A 21,956-nucleotide genomic window follows, 5' to 3' on the forward strand; every position below is an offset into this window, starting at 1 on the left:
TTTAAGACTCTCACTCCTATTTCTCTTATCAGCTTTTGTTTAGCTCATATTTCCCTTGGTCTGAGATGCTCTTCACTCTGTCATTACCCTCCACTATCCTCCCACAGAATAGCCATTCCTGGGCAGCCTTTCATCTCCCCTGCTCTTTAACTTGAGCTGCTGGTAATTTATAGACAATAGTTGCTTTCAGCAGAACTGAGCTATTAGGCATAGCACAACATGTGTTGGGGGACATCTACAGGCTGATTTCTGCCACAGAAAGTTAACTAAGATGAACTACTGAGCTAATCAAGGCCATCCCACAATCATACCTTGAACTATCTTGAAAAAGAATGTCATCACTCCAAAAATAAGACTATAGACCCCCAACTCTATTCTTCATGCTAGATTATCTAAATGCAGCTATTTATTTCCATTAAAATAATTTCCTTCTAACTATTTTAACCACACGCACATTTTTCAAAACAAAAATGTGATCCATTTCAGACTACTTTCGTATAGCTAATGCCTCTTTTGTCTGAGTAGTTTTGGTCATTTGGAGGCTGCATGACAGAGTGCAAGAGATACTCTGACCTCCAAAATCAAAGCACAGCACAGTGGTATGTTGTCAGCAAGTAGAGGGATTAAGTAGATCTGATAGTGCAGAACAAATGGCTAAAAGGATGATTAGTAGCTGGGCAAAGTAACTTTGATGGACCCATATTCCATTGGAATATGCAGTTCCGTTGATATCAATGTGCTTTGCAAAACCAGGTTGATTCCACCAGAATTTTGTTTAAGAAGGAAACCAGAAGAAAGGTCCAACAATGCCAAAAGTCCCATTTTGACATTTTCAGAATGATACATCTCATTTATTTTTGTTTCAAAATTATCTTCCATTTTGAAATTGATTTTGTATTACATTATGATTATATTACAATACAAAAAGCCTGAAATCAAAATTACACATTTTGATTGACCCCCACATTTTTTGTTTTCCTTTGTGTGAGAATTTCAAGATGTTGAGCTCTCTCCAAGTCAGAACAAAGCAACATTTTGAAATCCTTCACAAAATGGATCCTCCATCTTCCACACAGCTCTAACTATTAATCTTTGATGCTTTTACAAGCGCAAGCAATCTAAGCAAGTAAGGATGGCCTCGTAAACAAGGTACCAACCTGGGACACAGGAGACCTGTTCTGAGCTGGGCCACAGATTCTCTACCTGACCATGGGTAAGTCACTTAATCTCTCATCTGACTCAGATCCCCATATGTAAAATGGAGATAATACTTCCCTACATCACAAGGGTTTTGCAAAGATAAAATCCATTCATGATTTTGAGGCACTCAGTTTCTACAGTGACAAGGGCCATGTAAGTAAAAAGAGAGAGATACTATATAAGGTACAGCCTATGGAGTGTATCACATTTAAGGCATGTTTTACAAGATTCCATAAGACATATGTATAGCCAACTTTTTATGTCTTCCATCCCAAATAAATGTTTATATCTATTTTTCTTGGCATCTGTTTTTCTTCTTTTGATTCTCTCTCTTCACAAGATCTCTTCATACCCTTAGCATCCAATATTGTTCTTGGAAAGGAATTCTAAGTTAAACAGGACAATCCAGTCAAAGAATTCTGTGGAGTGAAAATGCGATCAAATGCATGGAGTCTTGCTGTAGCTTTTCCTGTGACTTGCATATCATCTTTATGGTAGCAATTTCCCCCATGTCAGAATATGGTCTGTCCTTTTTATACCTCATAGAAGAGACCATTGTGATAATCTTGTTTGATCTGCTGCACATTACAGGACATAGAACCTCACCCATCAATGCCTGTAATACACCCCTAACCTCTGGCTGAGTTACTGAAGTCTTCAAATCATGATTTCAAGACTTCAAGTTACACCACTTACACTAATTTAAACCTGCAAGTGATCTGTGCACCATGCTGCAGAGGAAGGCAAAAAAAAAACCCCAGGGTCTCTGCCAGTCTGACCCAGGGGGAAATTTCTTCCTGACCCCAAATATGGCTTAGTTAGACCCTGAGCATGGGAGAAAGACCCACCAGCCAGACACCTGGGAAAGAACTCTCTGTAGTAACTCGGAGCCTTCCCCAAATTTCTAGGCCACTTCCTCCAACTCCACCTCCTGTTTACTTGTGCTTCCACTCTATCCATAACTGCAACATTGATATTTTTTCTGAATATTTGAAAACGTGGCTGAGGGTAAGTTTTCATTACCAACAAATGAATACAACAACGCCATTGAATCTTCCTTTCTGCAAGTGCCCATATCGGACTTCCAGCACGAGTGCAGCTGCATTGGTTTTAAGCCCCAGTGTAAACAGGGTTCAGGTGTTTTTGGCGGATCTTTATAGTGACCATATTTGTTAACACTGGTGTGCTGTACTATTGCCAGCATCTGGTTACACATGTTTCAAGCATAGATAAGGTGTCCCTTCACCCAATCAGAATCCCATGCACTTCGAGGGGCTCCAGGTAGGTGCAGGTTCTTCCCATGTTGAGTCACTTAAAGAATAGGATCTTCGATTGTAAGCTATTTGAGGTAGGGACTTCATCTTTTTGTTTAAGAACCAGCTGCAATGCCAGGGTTATTTTCCTGAATCCTGTCCTTTTCAAGCACTGGAGCTCTGCTAAAGACATCAAGGACACAGCTTTGATGAGCAGGATGAAGCGTGCTCCTGTAAGACTCCCTCAGCAGTAGGTTTGTGCAAGCTGTTTGGGCTATTTTGATTATGGCAAAAGTTTAATGAAATGCTCCTGTTTTAAACCATTTCTGTGTGGGACTGCAAGACAAAGAAATGCAAAATAACTTTCACTTAGTATTCAAGTGCCTCTCCACTTCTAATAGACATGGGTAGATTACTGTACAAATCTTTTGGAATTTTCCCAAGAATGCTCTAAACATTTTGAACCAGCCAAGATGGCACCTCAGAAAATGCATTCATCTGATATACCTGGACCTGTTCTCACCTAAGAACAAAATGTGCTACAAACACCCAGTGATAACTTGGTAAAACTTTGTAACGAACAAATTTGTTTCTTAGACACACACAAATTAAAAGCAATTTTTGGTGTGCTTCAGTTCAGCTTTACAAACACACAATTTATGGTATACTTTATCATGATCAACCCCCTAAGTGATCAAACTCTCCATGAGGAAATCTCTCCTTTTGAAATTGCAGTACAAAACAGGGTTCTTTCAGAAGCAAAGATCTCCATCTATAAATGAAGCTACATACGGCAAAGCACTTATTTGGCTGGCAATCTGGTAAATGCCAGCATTCTTCAAGAGACGTATGATGAATGTTGCAGGAATGCTGCGAATATGAGAACTATGAAGCTGTTTCTAAACAACTGGATTCCCAGGCACAATATGGCAGCTCAGAAGCTAGTGGCTCACTCAGATTTAAATGGAAAGATCCCATTGATTTGAAACACTGCAAGGTCTTGAAGGCAGAATTTTTTTCAGCATCTTTCACTATGAAATAAAACTTGGAAGAGAAACTCTCTTCTAACTAGATGCATATATTTCACTGGCTTCAGGGCATAATACAATATGGCAGAGTTTGTCGTGACTGAGGAGCTCAACAAAGGGGATTGTTGTATATCAATGTCATTGTCAAAGTGATCAACAGTAATTTATTTCATTTCTCCTGCTTGTTTTATCAGAGCACTGCTCATCGCTGGGAGGCCATAGTGTTGAACTAGGTGGGGCAGTGGGTTGTGAAAATGTCCTGGCAATGACATAGACCAGCACAAACAGGCAGTTGTGAGGGACTGATGGCAGGCAAATCCTGACAGTCTGAAAACAAAGGAAAAAGGATGCAGCCTATTGTGTTGGAGCAGGGCTGCTCCCAGAGATCAGCCCTGGCCCTGCTACTTTCATTTTTTCCCTTGTAAGAGAAGCATCAGACATGACATCAGGCAACATCACCACCGCAATTCTGGCTCTGCCTCCTCTTGGAAAGGAGAGGGAAGTCTGATTTTGGCTGTAAATACACTTTTACAGACTGGAATCAGGTCAGATAGAGTCTTCTAGTCTGGGTAACAGAGAGGCTTACTGGCTGCTGTGAAGCGGAGCAGGCTGCCCAGTGTTTCGCTGTAAATATTGCAATTTATAGATGTCAGATGGTGCTATATATATGCATCAGTGATCTCAAAGGCACATTCAGATGCCAGGCATTTAAAGGGTTAAATGGAGCAATGTTGTTGCATGCCTGAGCAGCTGGAGATGGAAAAGCAACCTCCTAGATACATCTGCATGTAGTGATTTCCAATTATTCCAAGGGAAGCATTTTCCTAAGGGCTCTGTGTAGGTTTAAAGGTGATTCCGATTTGTGTTGAAAAACATAGCACCACATTTCTAGAAAAGGGTTCTATTTCCTCTTCCGATCTGAATGGAGCAGGAAAGGGAGCCACTCATCTGTACTGTACTAAATAAGTCTTTGTGCTGCACACCACACACACAGTTGGGAAGCAAGTAAAAGAACCATTCAGCTCGTCCTTCAACTCCAGAAACTACTCCTAGCTCAACTGGCAGAGGACGTCACCTTTAGCGCATATTAACTGCATGCATTAACAGAACATAGCCTTGAGTCAAGAGGCCTGTAACCAATGGTGCATTTAGTCATTGATTGTGTCTAATATTTAATGAGTCAGAGGAAATTTAAAAAATAAAACCCATGATTAGAAATGGGCCTGAACCAAACCTCAGATCCAAATCCCACCCAACTTTGGCTTCAGGTCAATGGGACATAGAAACCCACCAGTGTGGAAGCGGAAATCCCAAAACAGAAGAGAAGCTGAAGGATTAACCCACCAGGTTGTGCTAATTTATACAAAATTCTTTCCATGGAGTTAATTAGGAGCCTCCTAGAGAGGGCTAGCAGACCTTTCTGCTGTTAAATGCACACTGCAGAGACAGTTTCCTCCCCTGACCTGCCACTTATCTTATAGAAATAAAGAGTGGGGCACTCTTATACCTCAGGGGAATAATTCCTCAGTAGTCTAGGTCTCCCTTGGATCTAAGGACCTGGAGAAACCATAAGTAATTGCTGCAGGAAGCTATCTTAGAAGCCTGCAATTGGGGCTAGAACTGGAAGTGCCCACTTATGGCCTCACACAGCTCCACACGGTGGCAGAAGTCAATATTGCAGCCCCGCCCCATGGAATAGAATGGAGACGCTTTCTTTCAATCATTTTTTTGCAGCTTTCTCCATTCTCTACCCCTGAGTGCTCAGCATTTCTGAAAGTCAGGGCACTTAGTTAAGTGCTGAACTTTTTGTTCCTATTTCTGTCAAATTTTGGCCACAATTGTTGTCCTAATCAAAAAGGAAAAGGAAACAATTCCCACCTATTCAAGCCTCTGCTAAGATAACTGCCTGAGAAAAGATATGGATTGTGCACTAAAGATTAGGCTTTTCAGGCCTGAGGAAGCCAGTTTTAGAGTGCAGGACCATCCACTGAGAATGCCCTGCCTGCAGCCTCCTCACATTTAAATATATGGTCTGATGGCTAAAGATCCGTAACTGATCTCCGCTTCCACAACATCATGAATGTGAGAGAGGCAGTGAATTTCACCCCATAAGGACTGCATCAGTGGGGCTCATTCTAGGAACAAATCTGGAACAGTATTTTTCAGATCATATTAGCATTAAAACTCCAAGCTGTATATTTCTAGAGGATTACTGCATTTCTCAGGTGGTTGTGGTCACTTGACTTTCAGCCCTGTGCCTTATAAAAAGCTACCTGAGATATGGAGCAAAAGCCCAAAAATGTGCTGCCTGTCATATCTTAATCCTTAAGTGATGTTCACATGCTTTTCATGTGCACAGAGACTGAACCAGGTTCATGTAAGTGGGTGCAGCTCCACTGTGTATTCCTGACTAACCTTTATGCTGGTAAATGCAGTCAAGCAGAAATTGTTTCACCTTGGTATCTACGCCGCTTCTGCCCTCTAGTTTAAGAAACCATTTCTTTGCCTTACTCATTGCAGGTCAAACACTTCAGAGAGCTCTCTCTCTCTAAGCCCTGAGAACTTTGGGTCACATATAATCAACTCCCTTAGTTAGACCTAAGTAAGAGCAGACTAGAGTTCTAACTCTGATCTCTTCATCTCAATTTTAACTCTTAATTCCCAAAGCCAAACAACCCCTGTTGTTCCACTTTCAAGCGTCTTATGAATTTCTCATGTTCTGTTTACAGCTCCCACAGTGAGAGCCCATCTGTACCTAAAAGTCTCTTGTCCTGGGATCCTCCTTCAAAGCCTGGATATCTATTTATCAAAGAAAGACCAGGTGGGCGAGGTAATATCTTTTATTGGACCAACTTCCATTGGTGAAAGAGACAAGCATTTGAGCTACACAGAGGTCTCCTTCCGGTCAACGTGGCTACAACAACACTCCAAACATCTATTTATCTAGGCATTTATAGCACATTCCTCACTGAAGTACCCAAACAGATTATATATGTTCTCATTGAGGAAATCTCAGCTTGCGACTCTAGCTACAAATAGGGTGACCATATTTCCAAAGGGAAAATAGGACACTGCATGGGGCTGACCCGAGCGCCCCCCCCCCCCCCCCCCCCATGCAGGGCTTGCCTGAGCCCTGCCACCCAGGGCTGCGGCTGACAGCCTGAGCCCCACCCATCCCCCTTCCCTGCATAGGGATCACCCAACACCTCCCCCCCCCCATGGGGCTCGGGTGAGCCCCACTGCTCAGTCCTGGGGCTAACAGTTTGAGCCTCCCTTCCACCAGCTGGCCAGAGCAAATGGGACAAAGACCCAATTGTGCCAAAAAAGTCAGGACATCCAGGACGGGGCTTAAAAAGGGGACTGTCCCGGCCAAAACAGGACATATTGTCACGCTACCTATAAAACAGGCTTTACTTAGGCCTCTTACTGAGTGTACCATGGTCCTTATGTCTCCAGACTATACAGGAAATATACTCCAATAATAAGTTATACAATCTCTTAGAAGAAGTGTTCAAACTTAAATCATTTTAGGTTAACAGCAACACAAAACTATGCAGAAAAATTAATAAGTAAGCTGGTAACAAAAGTTACATTTCAAATGACCTAACATCTACTGTAGAGCACCTTCAAGTGACATTGAACCATACGCAGTAGAACCAAACATCCACACTGTAACTCTGTTACAGGGATATGGATCAAAGCTAACTCATGGAAAGGAAGGAACGTGTTGCTCCCTATTTACATGTACTATTAAATAGCCCTTTTCTATCCATTCAAAAGATCCTTTTTAGAAAGGAGGACTGAACATGTTTGTGACTGCTCACCTTTAATCAACCCACTTGCAACTTCTCCCATCCCATCAGAATTCCTAGTTATAACACTCACCGTGTCCTATTTATAAAAAAAAAAAAAAAAAAAAAAAAAGGTGCCTCTTTGCCTGACATACTGTGACTAACCTGTGTGGAGGAGAGATCAAAGGGTTAAGCAGGCTGAATGGGAGATTATATTCTATACAAGTGAAGTCCACCCAGTGTAGCTGTAAGGAAATCACTTTTCTTCATTCCCATATAAGAAACACCTGCAACTGCAGAGTGATTGTATTCAGGCCAAAAAAACTACAGCCATTCCTCTTCAGAGACGGGTCAAGTTCAAAAGTCCTTGTCTGAGTAAGATTTCTGTTGAAGTTGATGGGTGTTTTACTCAAATTGAAAGCCACACAGTTAAGTCCATGAAAAAACGTAACTATAAATACAGATAGCAAATGTATTTCATAGCTATCTTGGATTTTTAGCCAATAAACCATATTCTTTCATAATAATAATGATTTGTGTGATATACTTATTGCCGTGTCTCCTCAGAGATTTCCTGTCTCTCACTTAAGTGAGAATATTCATTTCTTAGAATTTATTCCTCTGCTCTATTATTCAGTACTAGATTACATACATGGGTGGTCAATTCCTGATGACCTCACTCATATGAATATACCCAGTGCAGTCATGTTTAAAATTCACATTAAAAAAAATGACATTACAACTTTTAAGTCAGATCAGGACTAGATCTGTTTTTTTCTCTACAGTTTAAGAAAAACAATTCACCCACACTAGCCTGAAAGTTTCTCTACAGTTGCAGGTGTTTTTCATATGAGAGTGGCCTGTGTTCTACATAAAATCAGACTAGAATGTCACAATGATCCCTTCTGCCCTTGGAATTTAGTAATCTGTGACATTCTCTTTATATAACAAATTGTCAGAATTTGATCCTGATTAGAGAGTGAACTGACCAGTACTATTAGCATTCAATGATTGAAGGACACTTGGAAAATCATAGCGAGCTGTGGCATAGGAAAGAGCTTTCAGAGTTTGGAGCAGAGAACAAGAGAAAGGAAGAAGAGGTAATATGCCATATGGCCAAAATCTTTTTCATTACAAGAAATGCTCCAAATTTACTTTGATTCTCAAATTCACTATTCTCTTCCACTAGCCCCCGGGGTTATTCCACATTCTGTCAAGATAGAAAAAAAGGAACCGGGTAGTATGCATGTGTACATCCACACTCAATTGGATGGCACTACATCATCTGTGTATCATCTATGTGTCATAGATGAGATATTGCTCATAGCAAAAGGAGATAAGTCAGCATTGGGAACTGGGAAACTTCTCATTTATTTTCATGAAAGAATACATGGGACTCATTCTCCCCCTCTCCCCTTACAACTTTACTGGGGCAAAGACATTAACTGCTTTCTGTTCCAGTAGGGAGAAGCCAGAGATCTGATACTTCGGATACATAGAAAACATCACGGACTACTATACAGAGCTGTGCCAGATGCTATGGCACATAGGATATTCATAGACTTTAGTGTCAATAAGTGTTATGTCTATCTTTGTATTCCTGGCTCACTGGGTGGGTTTCCTGTGGAATATGAAATCACTGGGAGTGGTGGTGATTACTACAGAAGCCCAATGCCAGTTATGCCGACACCCAGCCTTTGAAGCTTCACCCCCTGAGGAAAGGGGCATTGACTGGTTTTTCTTTCTTTCAGGAGGCCTGGGCACAAAGGTCCCAAACTGTATAAAAAGTGTCAGCCTGAACTGACTCAGGGTCCCTCAGTTGATCCACAATCTGACATGAGATTCTAACCAAGACAGCAAACACTCCTAGAAGAGTTTGAAGGACTTTGAAACCTACTAGAGTCTCCATGTGGAAGATGGATGACATCTGATAAGTGTAGCATGCGAGCAGACTGGCTGTTTTATTATATGATTTCTCTGGAATGCTTTTTCCCCCCAAATAAATGTACTGTGCTTTGTGAAAACTGCTGGTAACTGGTAAGCACTGTCTATAGCCCTTAGGAGAGAGCAAAACTTCAGGCACTGGACTAAAGTCCAACCTCCAGGGATAAGTACAGTGAATTGCAGGGGACTGCAGCCCTGAAACTGGTCCAGAGGGAGAGAAATGCAGGTTAATGCCCACAGAGAGGTGACAGCTGGATACATGAGCCCTGACCTTGGGGGGACATAGAGGAACTGAGATGCAGTTAACCCTGGAAGTATGACAGCAACAATACTGATTTTCCTCAGAGAACACTGAGTACATTAGCTGCCAGAGTAAAAACAAGAAATTTTAACAAAGAAACATGGAGATTTATTTGTGCAGCCAGCAGTGTATAGGCAGTAATAACAGTGTGTGCTAATTATTGAAAGATTTATCTCCATCTTTCTGGAGTGATACTACAGAGACAGAGCTGATGGATGGCAATTCCAGTACACAAGGAAGAATTTATTTGTTTAGTTACTGAATGCAATAAATTAAGATTGCACATTATTTCAGTCCTAGGGAAAATGTGATTTGTTGCATTTACGTTTTCAAAAGCACGTTCATAAAGAGCCAGCTCGATAGCCTAGTAACAGAACTATTCACTGCCAAGCAGGCCTAAATCCCAGGCTGGACAACATGGTTGGGAGTGGTGGGAAGGCATGGGGTGAGTAAACTTAACTTGCTCAATGGAAATGCCTATTAAACAATGGGAGTAACATTAAGTGCTTTGAAGGAAGTTTGATTCAGCCTTCACAGAGAGTCATTGCAACATTAGGTGTGTGTGTATGAATAGCAAAATTTACAGGAGTGGAAATATACCAGGAACCTTCAACTCTGCATCCCATTTACTTCATCCTAGATTCCACGATCTAGCTGTGCTGTGTCTACCCAAGAATGCCCAGATTATGAGTGTGCAGCTACTGTATATGCAGCTCTGCCACAGTAGCCCGTCAGTGGCAGTACACATGCTGGGTAAGGAGCTATAGTCGAAGCACTGAGCACCTATACATCAAACTGAAGTCTGGGGCGCTCAACCCCTTTGAAAATCAGACCAATTTTATTTGGCTGCCTAAATATGTGTTTAAAGCCTAATTCTAGCAATACAGGTTTGAAAATTGAGATCTAAGGGTCCTGGGTAGAAAACAACTCCTCCTCCTTTTGATTATCATTTAAAATCACTTTGTTAGGCTTTTCATTAGTTGCTTGGTTTTTTAAATTGAAATGCAGCCAGATGCACAATATCATCAATAGTAGTTTAATTGCCAGTGCAGAGCCATGATCCCTAAGGGAAGAGGAATTAAACTGCATAAAGTGTGAAGGACTCATCTTTCCAACAAGTGGGTCAACAATAGTTGCTAAGCATGTCAGTACTTGAATGTTATTGTGTAGCCTGACCCAAAGTTGGATATATATAATTGTAAGTTGAGGATTAATAGGTTCTTGTCCCAAGATCAGGCCCAGTAAGATAATTTTACAATAATCATATAATTTGGGAACCCTGATGTGCACAGGTGCAACACTCACACTATAGGAACTCTCCCTCTCGATATGCTAAATTATTAATAAATATATACATTTGTAAAGTTATACACACACAAACTCAACAAGGCAAATAGAGATAATACAGAAAGTACATTTGGACATCCATTCTTACACCCTTATCTTTCATACTTAACCATTATCATTCTCATCACCCTTTTCGTCCTCATCTTCCCCTGTGGCCATCATTCTGGCCCCTCCCAAGGTCTATAGCTCTCCAACCTATTTGCTGCCCCTGGGATGTTACTTTTATAGTAGGTTACACTGATGCTGCCATGACCAATGCATATTCAATAGAGGTCCTTATTTGTATTTCTTCCCCTTAAGGTGTCAGTTTTCTATAGGTTAGTATATGTATGATGTTACCCTATTAGCATAAACATCAATTTGCTGTCATGGCACCTTTGTGATTGGAGGTTCTGTCCAGAACCTTCCGGATGCTGGTGTCAGCGATATTCTGTGCTGGTGTCAGCTATGTTCTGTGGGTGGCTGATGTCAGTATTCTGGACAAAATTCCTCCTCTGGCATACCACTTTCAGTTCCCTATAACTTATGAGTTACTTAAGTTTATCTATGCCAAAGGTTATAGGCCTCAAGCCTCACACTATCTACTAAAGCCAGATCTTACAGGATAAAAGCCTGTAGGTTCTTTGCATTACTACTAAATATAATAAAACAGAATAATAAAGCAATGAATACAATACAGGTAAGCTGGCCCACTGGGCTACAACTGATACCAAAGAATATTTTATGGAACTGAACACTGTGGGCCAAACATTCTGTTGCCACAGCTCCATTAAAGTCAATGGAATTGTTCTGTCAATATAGACCAGCAGACAATGTGTCTCCTGTATTTGGTATTTGAATACATGTCTAAATTTGCCCACAGCAGTTTACTGAATTGCATTCCAGCCAGCCACCATGCCCAGGATTGGGGTTTAACACCTTCTTGAAGGACCATTGCCACTCGGTAAGCAAGACATGCAAGGGAAAGAGATAGGGCAGGAGAGACTCTGCCCAGCCAGAAAAGCTGCCAACCATGGGACATACGAAGGGGATGAGCTCAGGCTAGAGGAGGGTGAATTTCAGGACTTCCGTCATTTTTCAAAGATCTAACTCTTGAGTGCTTTTACAAGTAAAGTGTCTGGGGTTAAGAAATTCCTTTGCCGAGCCTGCATTCCTCGCTTTCCTGCCACATTGTCCCCAAAGGGTTTAAACTAGATGCCCAGAGCATCCACAGCCTTAGTGGGTCTATGAGGGTGCGTGTGCAAGTGATAGGGGGTGCGAGGAGACATTGATTTAGGCTGGCTGAGTGGTGACACCCCATGTCTTATGGAAGAGTGTCAGATAAGAAGCCTGAGCCCAAGTATCCTCAGAGCTAGGAAGAGTGACTAATGGTATCCATACCTAGATGGCTTAGAAGCCTGTGGGACCCAGCCGTTGGGTACACGTACAACATGCAGGTGTCTGCACAGTGAGTTACTGGGCCAGATTTTAACACCCTGCTCTGCTTTATAGTTCTAGCATCTACTATTGCCTCTGGTAGGAAAGCAAGTGACCTACTGAGAGCCATGTGCAAGACCCCACAATCAGGGCCTTACTGCATGGCTTTCCTAGGAGAGGCAATTGTAGGAAGTTAATTTTTCTCAGGTGGCTCTGGCTGGTTTGTTTAAGGTGCTTGTCTGTTGTTGACCATACAGTACTAGATCTCAGGAGAGAGCCAGATTCAGCAGGCCAAAGCAGGAACCCTCTTTTCTAACTGGTTCATTGACTATTAGTATCAGCAGAGAGGAAGGGTAGAAAGGTAGAAGTTTGTCGACAATGGAAATGAGACAAGAACAGTGGTCCCAGTTGTTCCCCCTGGCCATTTCCTTCAGGGGCTTATCATATACAGAACCCCAGGCTGTTCATTCAGCGGTAAGATAACTGAAGGGGTACTAGCACCATTCCCAGTCAGAGTGGGATTTTCAGAAGGAAGTTAGGCTTCACTAAGAGATAAACAGGTTAGGTACGTAGACACCTTTCAAACCGTGCCCCCAGCTGGTCTTCTTTCTCAGTACAGTTTAGCAGCCAACAAACATGACTGTTTGTAGTAGTCATGAACAAGGCATTCCAATGATAATTTCATTTCACTAACATACAGATAAGTGAGACTGGCCTCTTAACATGACATGTCCACATGGAATTGGACAGCGATCATAACTCATTCTGTACAATTTACCAAACTGTCAGATGACCTTGACTCACTTTGAACTAGTGACAGAAGTCGAAGGGCTTCTGTCCCATCACCAACCACTTTAGCAACCAGGACCACAGAGACAAACAAAACAGTTCCTGAAAAAGACAATGCTCCTGCTTCTACTCCCATTGAAGTTAATGCTGAAATGCCAATTGATTTTAATGGTACAGAATCAGATCTATAATTAATGGACAAACCATTACTATGGGAACTCCTCCTATAATCTCTGCAGATTCTGGAGCTACAAATGAGAGTACAAGTAGATGTTCCTGACACAGTACTTCTTTTGCTATGTTCTATGACTTCAGAAACCTATCCTGCAATACCTCTATAAAATGTATTTATTTAGGGCAGTGGTTTTCAGCCTGTGGTCTGTGGACCCAGACTATGTCTAAGGGGTCTGCAAAAGATTGTCATTACCAAAGAATGGTGGTTTTCAACCTGTGGTCCATGGACCTCTGGGAGTCTGCAGACTATGTTTAAGATTTCCAAAGAGGTCCGCACCTCCATTTGAAATTTTGTAGGGGGTCTGCAAATGGAAAAAAAGGTGGAAAACCGCTGATTTAGGGTGTCATTTAATATCGGATGAGCTTATGGTATGGTAAGTTATATGCAATTAATGTAGTTGTCTCAGCCAGTGGACAGGTTTTGTCAATAGGCCCATTCCACTCATGAGAGTTACTGGAAAGACATAAATATCTGTATGTCTTAATCTATGCTGCTGTGCATGCCATTCTGAACTAACTTTACACAAACTATATATTTGATTCTTCACTTACAGTAACAACCTTACAACACTTAAAGCCCATAGAATGTAAGAAGTCTGAAATAGAACAAAAATTAACCAGACAAAGGAAGAAAATAAACAGAGCTCTAATTTAAAAAAAATCCTGCAGTGGCATGCAGAGGATGACCTAACAGGCCTATCCATTCACTAGTTAAGGCTTGAAAAGTATTCTGTGCAAAGCACTATGTACATGCTATGTATTGCTAGTATGCCATTTCTAACCTCAATGATTCTGTGACAATTTTAACCACCACCAATAAAAAACAGATCTCACAATTAACCCCTGCTAAAATGGTTATTTTGTAACATTATACAGTCCTTCATGTAAACATCTGCATTAGTTAAAAACAATAGTCAAAGAAAGAACTGAGCCAGTTATTAAAATACAGCTTATCTGTACTGAAGGGTTTCTGTAGATACGATACTGTGTAAGAAAAAATCTTGCAGGTTTAGCCTGCTTTGATGCAGTCTCACTTCTCCACACAAGATGGCAGCTCTCCGTTCCAGATGCCTGTTTATTCTCAGGCAGTGCACTTAAACCATTTTTTCCCATCTAGATCCTGCAGGTGCCAGTGCTCTGATGAACACAGTGCAAGTAACACCCAGAGTAAAGGATAACCCAGTGTTCTAATCAGTATTTAGTCTCTCAGTAACACAACATTTTACACAGTCCAATGTTGTGAGCTAGTGCTGTGCTCAGAATGAAAATCCCCCCAAAATTTCAGTTCGGGTCATTCAAAATGTTTCATTTTGACAATTTTTAGATGTTTCTCTTGGGTTATAACCTTTTATTCTTTTTAGACAGTTTAAAGTTGAAATTTACAAAACTTTCAAAATGAAAAGTTGTTTTGACTAGAAAACCCTGAAGTGTTCAGTCTGAAAATGTCCAAACAGGATGTTTCAACAATTTCAAAACTTTTTTTTCTTAAATTTTTGAGTCTGGAGATTTGTCAAATCCAACCTTGTTTCATGAACAGTTTTGGTTTTCATGAATTAACATTTTTTGGCAAATAAAAGAGTTTGAAGAAAAGTCCCTGACCAGCTGTAGTACTGAACACTGCATTTGCCTTCAGTCATTGTAGTACCAGCATCTACAGGGTACAGGGTGTCTGCAATGAGCTGTCACTACGAGCTGGTAGAGAGAGGACAGTGGTGATGGCCCCTGCGCCTACCCACTCCTCTGCAGTCTTTTGAGAGGTGTCAGAGGGTGGCTGGCTCCTGTGATTTAAGTAAGTCCAGCTCTCCTGTGCCAGAGCTGGGCCAGTTAAGGGAGCAGGGCTGCACCTGGGCTATAAAGCGTTTGAGGGAGTTTCATTGAGAGTAGAGCTGGAAGGGCACAGAACTGGCTGACAGAGAGAGAGGAAATGCCAGGGAGTGAGAAACACTTCTGCTGGGAAGACCTTAGCATTGGAAGCCAGAGACCAGTGAGCAGGAGACACCTGTGGGAAGCCATGACTGGGTTTGGACCTAGAGGCCAGAGCCAGACAGGAAGAGCTGGGAGGACTGGCCGTGTAAGAAGAAGAGGAGCTCTGGTTGTGATAGAAGATGACAGAGCTAAGACTGAAGTTTTGTGTTGTGGTGAGAACCCTGATGATTGTTGTGAACTGTTTCTGTTATTAAACCAGCCCCAAGCAAGAGTGGTGGTGGTAGCCCAGGGTATCTCCATACTGAACACCTCTTCTGGCAGCCTGTAGAGTACAGACACAGCTAGCCCCCTAGCACGGGTATAAATAGCAGTGTAGGTGGTGAGGCACTGCTTGGATGAGATGAGTAAAGACGCACCTGAAACCTGTGAGTATTCACCCTATGGGGGGGCCCCCCACTTTTATTTTTAGGAGCATTGTGTCCTGCTGCCTCCCACCACTGGGAGGTGAAAGGCAGAGACTCTGCCAAATTCTTTCATGGACATGTATAGCTACACTCTGCAATGTGGATGCAACCTGCTTTTCACTGCAGCATGTAGCTATACATACCCTACACACTGCTGTAGGTGTGTAGTGTAAACATAGCCTGGGAGAGAACCCTGTGTGCAGTTCTTAAGGGACCCTGTACAGGGGGAAACAGAGGCAGCATGTCACAAAGTAATCTGTGGTCATGAGAGGGAGTGCAGGAGGCAGCTGGCCCTGTCACAAGAGGCTAGCAGCACTGCCAATGCCAGCCCAGCACAGTGCCTATGTCCACTGCACAGGTAATGAGAAGGAGCAACTTTGCGTTTCCTCTGCCCATCTTTGTGCACTCCCACAAAGCCAGACACAATTTGGCCCAGAGAGTGTTAATTGTCAGCACATCATATACGTATTCTTTTGTTCAAGTTGTTTAAGAAGCAAATTAAGAAGTACAATGAGAAGCAAAAGAAAGTAGCAGTGTCAGGATGACAGAATGGCTAGGTCTCTTCCCCGAACTTCACCAGAGTACTTTTGTTCTTTTTCAGAGCAAGATGCCACCAGATGTCAGTATGAGCTAGAAAATGGGAAGGACATTAGCTCCTCCTGGGGTGATTGAGAATGATTAACACACTGTGGCCATAAATGGAAAAAAAGACTGCTCTGATAAATTGGAATTGGATAAAAAAAACATTTTAAAAGATATATGCCAAGCTGTAGATTATATTAAAAATAAAATTTAATAAGGGCAAACCGAGACTTTGAACTGCAGTCTGAGCCACACCCTGGACACTTGCATTCATGCAGGGCCCCAATGAAGGGGTACACAGGCACAAAGGTCTGTGTGGATCCTACTGGAGCCTAATTAAATAGCCTCTTTTAAACTTTTTCTAACAATCCTTTCCATAAGAAAATCTGTCTATGCAAGTTTGGATAGAAAACCTGAAGATTATTCTACTCCTGGATTAATCATAGATAATTTTTGAAGGTATATTATCAAAAGGTCACAAGACTAATCATACAAACCCTGTATAAACACCAAGAGTAAATTTATATACTGAGTTGTCCTTGAAGCTTGCCATTTCATCTCACACCAATAGAAGCTAGTCTTTCTATAATTAAGCACATTGTTGGTAGAGTGCCCTGCCTTTGACTGTTAGAAACTTTCAGATTGTACTTGGAAGTAAATAGAAAAAAAATATATTTGATTATTATAGCAAGGAGAATTTTTTCATCTGAAACATTTTTTGGTGAAAAATGCAGGTTCAGCAACACTGAAATGTTTTACTATTTGTGTTGGTTTCATCTAATTGTTTGTTTGTGTTTAAAAAAAAACAAAGAAAAATCCAAAAAAGCTCACTTTGTTTTGATGTTTTCTGAACAAAACATTTTGATTTTTCAATGACTGCATTTCAAAATTTCCTTCAATTTTATTTTTTTAAAATGTAACATTTACAATCTAAATGAATTTTTCATAAAACATTTAATTTGACCTTAAATGATTTTTTTAAACTTTTCAATTAATCAAGAATTTAAAAAAATATATTTTCAGGCCAACCCAAAACTTTTTTTTTTTTTTTACTTTTCAGAATTGCCAGCAGACCAAAAAATAAGTTATTCCCATAATTCTGTTGCTGATACTCTTGACAATATTAGTTCTACTTGTATTGCAGAAGAGAGCAGTGCCCTTATACTTTTATATGTGGCACTTTACAACTACATGCTAGTGAAGACAGAAGCTATCAGCAACTGGGTTCAGGTATCATCTAAATTCCAGAACAGGGAATGACCCTACAGGTATCTAAGGAGTTGTGCTATGGACACCTCTCTATTCAAGATACAGTAGAGTAGCAGCTAGAATGAAAAGTGAACAGAGGAACATCCAGCACAATGCTTCCCAATTGCTATTAATCTAAATTAAGAGTCCCACACCTATAGATCCCATGAGTCAGTTTTAGTTTTTCTGTAAATTATGCTATATCTTTACAGCAACAGAAACATAATCAGGGCTTGTGATTTTCAGTTTTAACTGTTACACTGATAAAACACTCCCAGTACGAAAGAAAATGAAATCTGTGTTTATCCAACAAACACCAGAAAAACATTCAAAATGATTACTTGTATCCAAGGCCTTGACTACCAGGGGTGTGATTACTAAAGAGCACTGATGTGTTGTGTGTGAATTGGTTAAACGTCTCTGATACGCACTAAAGGTTCCCCTAATACACTTTAATGTAATTCTGTTTGAAATGGTACTATCTTAATATCTCAAATAAATTAGAAAAAACATGAAAACTACCTGTAGATGTTAACGGGGACCCCTACCCAGCAAAATACATGTGTAATTTTAAGGTTGTGTTTGGTATCTTCAGGGAAAAAGAGGGAGAAAAGGAAAAAACAAATTCAAAAACATTTGTTTTAAAAAAAATCAAAAATATGAATTTGTTTAGTTGCAAATTTTACTGAAAAAATTTCAAATGAAAATTTCTCATTGGGAATTTTTTTTGGGGGGAGAGGAAAATAAAACAGGCTTTTCAATCAGTTCTGCGAGGAAGCACTGGTAGGAGAATATGCCAATATACAGGGCAAGCACCTTCAGGCAGTTTAATTTTAATTAAGATTTCTGAACACTTGGTGGGGCAGTTCGGCCCTTTGTGCTTGTTGTAACCTAAAGTCAAGTTTCACTGTAAAATGAGTGTCCACTCATGTGATGCCATTGGAAAATCATTCCCAGTCATAAATTATTTGGACTCTAGTCATATCTTTTATATTTACACTCAGTTTGACTGAAACATCTTCCATTAGAGAGTAAGTGAAATTCCACTTTCCAACTTCTATGCAATCTAGTGATGCCAATAGTCTGAATAATTGGCAATTCTGGGTGCATAAATAGCGAACAACTGGGAATAAAATGCTTTTCATTGAAAGATGTTCTCAAGATGTGTGTGTTGGGGGGAGGGGAATTCCTTGTGGCGTTAAACAACTGCAGTCTATTTTAAGCACAAATGGATTCATGGAGAAAATGCTACAGACTCTTCATTTTAAGGGTTAATTCAATGGGGTTTGGTAGCTTTTTGTTAAGAGAAATATATAAAGTGTAGGGAAATTTTTCATCCAAAATCTAAGTGTACAAGTTACAAGACCTATATATATAATGGCCTCACACGTCGCAAATGCAACCTGCTACCTTTGTAGAAGATTGTGAAATCAGTGTACAGTGGTGATTGTGTGTGTGACTGATTTGAGTGTTACACACTTTAGAATCAAGCCCTTAGGGCACACAAACTCTATCTAGGGCTGCAGATTACCATTCTGGCATCTGGAAACATCCATGCCTCAGTTTCCACCCTGGGCCCCATTTTCTCTCCTCTGGAGGATCCTCCCTTGGCTGGTAAAGGGATTTGGCCTGGCACCCAAAACAATTCTTGATGGTCAGACATCAGAGCCTACAAAAACAAATAAGCAAAACACATATTGCCCTGTGTTAGGGTATGTCTCCACTATGAAATTAGGTCGATTTTATAGAAGTCAATTTTTAGAAGTCAATTTTACAGTTGATTGCATATGTCCATGCTAAGCGCATCAAGTCGGAGGAGTGCGTCCTCAGTACCGTGTCTAGCATCGACTTACAGAGCAGTGCACTGTGGGTAGCTATCCCACAGTTCCCGCAGTCTCCGCCGCCCATTGGAATTCTGGGTTAAGCTCCCAATGCCTGATGTGGCAAAAACATTGTCGCAGGTGGTTTTGGGTACATATCATCAGTCGCCCCTCCCTCCGTGAAAGCAATGGCAGACAATCATTTTGCGCCAGACACCAGGGCAATTAGAAGAGCACAGCAAGGTGTGCTGTGCATCAGAGAGGCTTTGAAAACCAGTTTCATGACTTGTCAGGCTTCGATGTGACAATTGTGTGTGTTTCTCCTTGATGAAAACCCGCCCCCTTTGTTGATTTTAATTCCCTGTAAGCCAACCACCCTCCCTCCTTCGAAATAATGTAACTATTGTTTTGAAACCATGCATTCTTTCTTTCTTAATTTAAAAAAAAAATGAGATAATGGACAAGGTAGCCCGGGTGGGGTGGGGGAGGAGGGAAGGACAAGGCCACATTGTTTATTGTAGCCACACTAAAAATCAAACTTTTTGAATGACAGCCTTCTGTTGCTTGGGCATCCTCTGGAGTGAAATGGCTGGGTGCCCGGAACCTCCCCCCTGCATTCTTGGGTGTCTGTGTGAGGAGGCTATGGAACATGGGGAGGAGGGTAGGCAGTTATATAGTGGATGCAGTGGGGAGCTGTGCTCTTGTTGGCTTTCCTGCAGCTCCAACAGACGTTTCATCACATCTGTTTGCTCCATCAACAGATGCTTCATCATGTTAGTTTGTTCCCCCATTAGCCTCAGCATTGTGTCCTACCTCCGCTCTTCTCGCTCACTTAATTCTTTCCTGGCCTCTGCCACTGAATGACTCCATGCATTAAGCTGTGCCCTGTCAGTGCGGGAGGACTGCATGAGCTTGGAAAACATGTCATCGCGAGTGCATATTTTCTGCCTTCTAATCTGCGATAACCTCAGGGATGGAGATGATAGGGGGAACGTAGAAACATTCTATGCACTACAATTCTGAGGGGACTGCATGGTCACCTGTGCTGCTGAGTTCGCCACGCTGAACAAACAGGAAATGAAATTCAAAAGTTCCCGGGGCTTTTCCTGTGTACCTGACTAGTGCATCAGAATTCAAAGTGCTGTCCAAAGCAGTCACAATGGAGCACTCTGCGATAGCTCCCGGAGGCCAGTATCATTGATTTGCATCCACTCTACCCCAAATTTGACCCAGCAAAGTCAATTTTAGCACTACTCCCCTCACCAGGGAGGAGTACAGAAGTCGATTTTAAGAGCCCTTTAGGTCAATGGAACGGGGTTGGTTGTATGGACACATTCATTTTTAAATCAACCTAACATGGCTAAATTCGACCTAACCCTGTAGTGTAGACCAGGCCTTAGAATGTGAAATATGCAGATAGCCAACAGAAAGAGCACCTTCTGCTAGCGCATAGCAATGTGCCACATCAACAAAGCTGCTGCAGTTTTTCTCTGCAAATGGCTTCCTAATTAAGCAACTACTAAATTCCCTCTGTAGCAGGGAATCAAGCGTTCATTCCTCTCCAGGCTGAATTGTTCTTTACTTCCCAAAGCAGGGCTTCCTTTCTCCCTTTTGTATAATATGACAGGCTGAACACTGCCCCTTTTGGAGGTCCTAGTAGTCCTTTCCTCTCAAGGCAGCTGTTTCTGCACCACAGCTTTAGGTGGCATCATGTGAGGTGGTCAATGTCCTCCCTCTACTAGGGTCTGAGGCAGGGGCGGCACCAGCTAAGGTGAGCTAGACAATTGGGGTGGCTGCACTATACATAGAACACCCACACCGCCAGCCCAAGGCCCCTTCAACCCCCAAGTCCAAAACCCAGGACTGTGTGGTACCACTACTTCCCAGGGCCTCTTTGTGCGTCTGCCTCTACTTAGGCCAGAGGTTCCCAAACTTTTCAGTGGTCCCCCACCCCTTGCCACTGTCTGCTGTCCCCCATCCCCCTGGAGCCAGGGCTGGGCCGCAGCTCCGGCAGTGGGGGAGAGAGATGTGGACAGTGGTAAGAGGCCAGAGGCGGGGGCTGCAGCTGGGGGTGGGGCTGGGGCCAGGAATGGACCTGGAGCCAGGAACGGAGCCACTGCCAGGGGCCAAGGCTAGGGGTGGGGCTGGGGCCAGGTGTGGAGCCGCAGCTGGGCCACAGTTGGGCACTGGGGGTGGGGCCGGGAAGGTGCCACAGCTGGGGGAAGGGCTAGGAGTGGGGCCAGAGCCACGGCTGGGGTTGGGGCCAGAGCAGAGATGAGGGCAGAGTGGGTCTGGCTGGTGCTCCCTCCCCACCCTCTGTGGGAACTGGCCTAAGCCCCGCCCCTCCCCTGCTCCTCCCCTCCCCCCGATGTTCCTCCACAGCTTCCTAGGGAGGCACACCCCACAGTTTGGGGACCTCTGATTTAAGGCCTTCTCACCAGCCTCTTCCAACCAGCCTCTTCCCGAGGCTTCTTCCCTGATTCCCCTCAGCTGAGGAGTCACTGCTGGTCTTGCTCTACAAGAGCTTCCTTGGCCAGCTGCTGCATCCTGTGACCCCTCGCTGCTAAGCCCTTTTCAGCCTCCTTCCACAGGCCTTTGCCTTAAGACACGATG

Source organism: Malaclemys terrapin, chromosome 2 (assembly GCF_027887155.1).
Source record: "Malaclemys terrapin pileata isolate rMalTer1 chromosome 2, rMalTer1.hap1, whole genome shotgun sequence".
Taxonomy (NCBI): domain Eukaryota; kingdom Metazoa; phylum Chordata; order Testudines; family Emydidae; genus Malaclemys; species Malaclemys terrapin.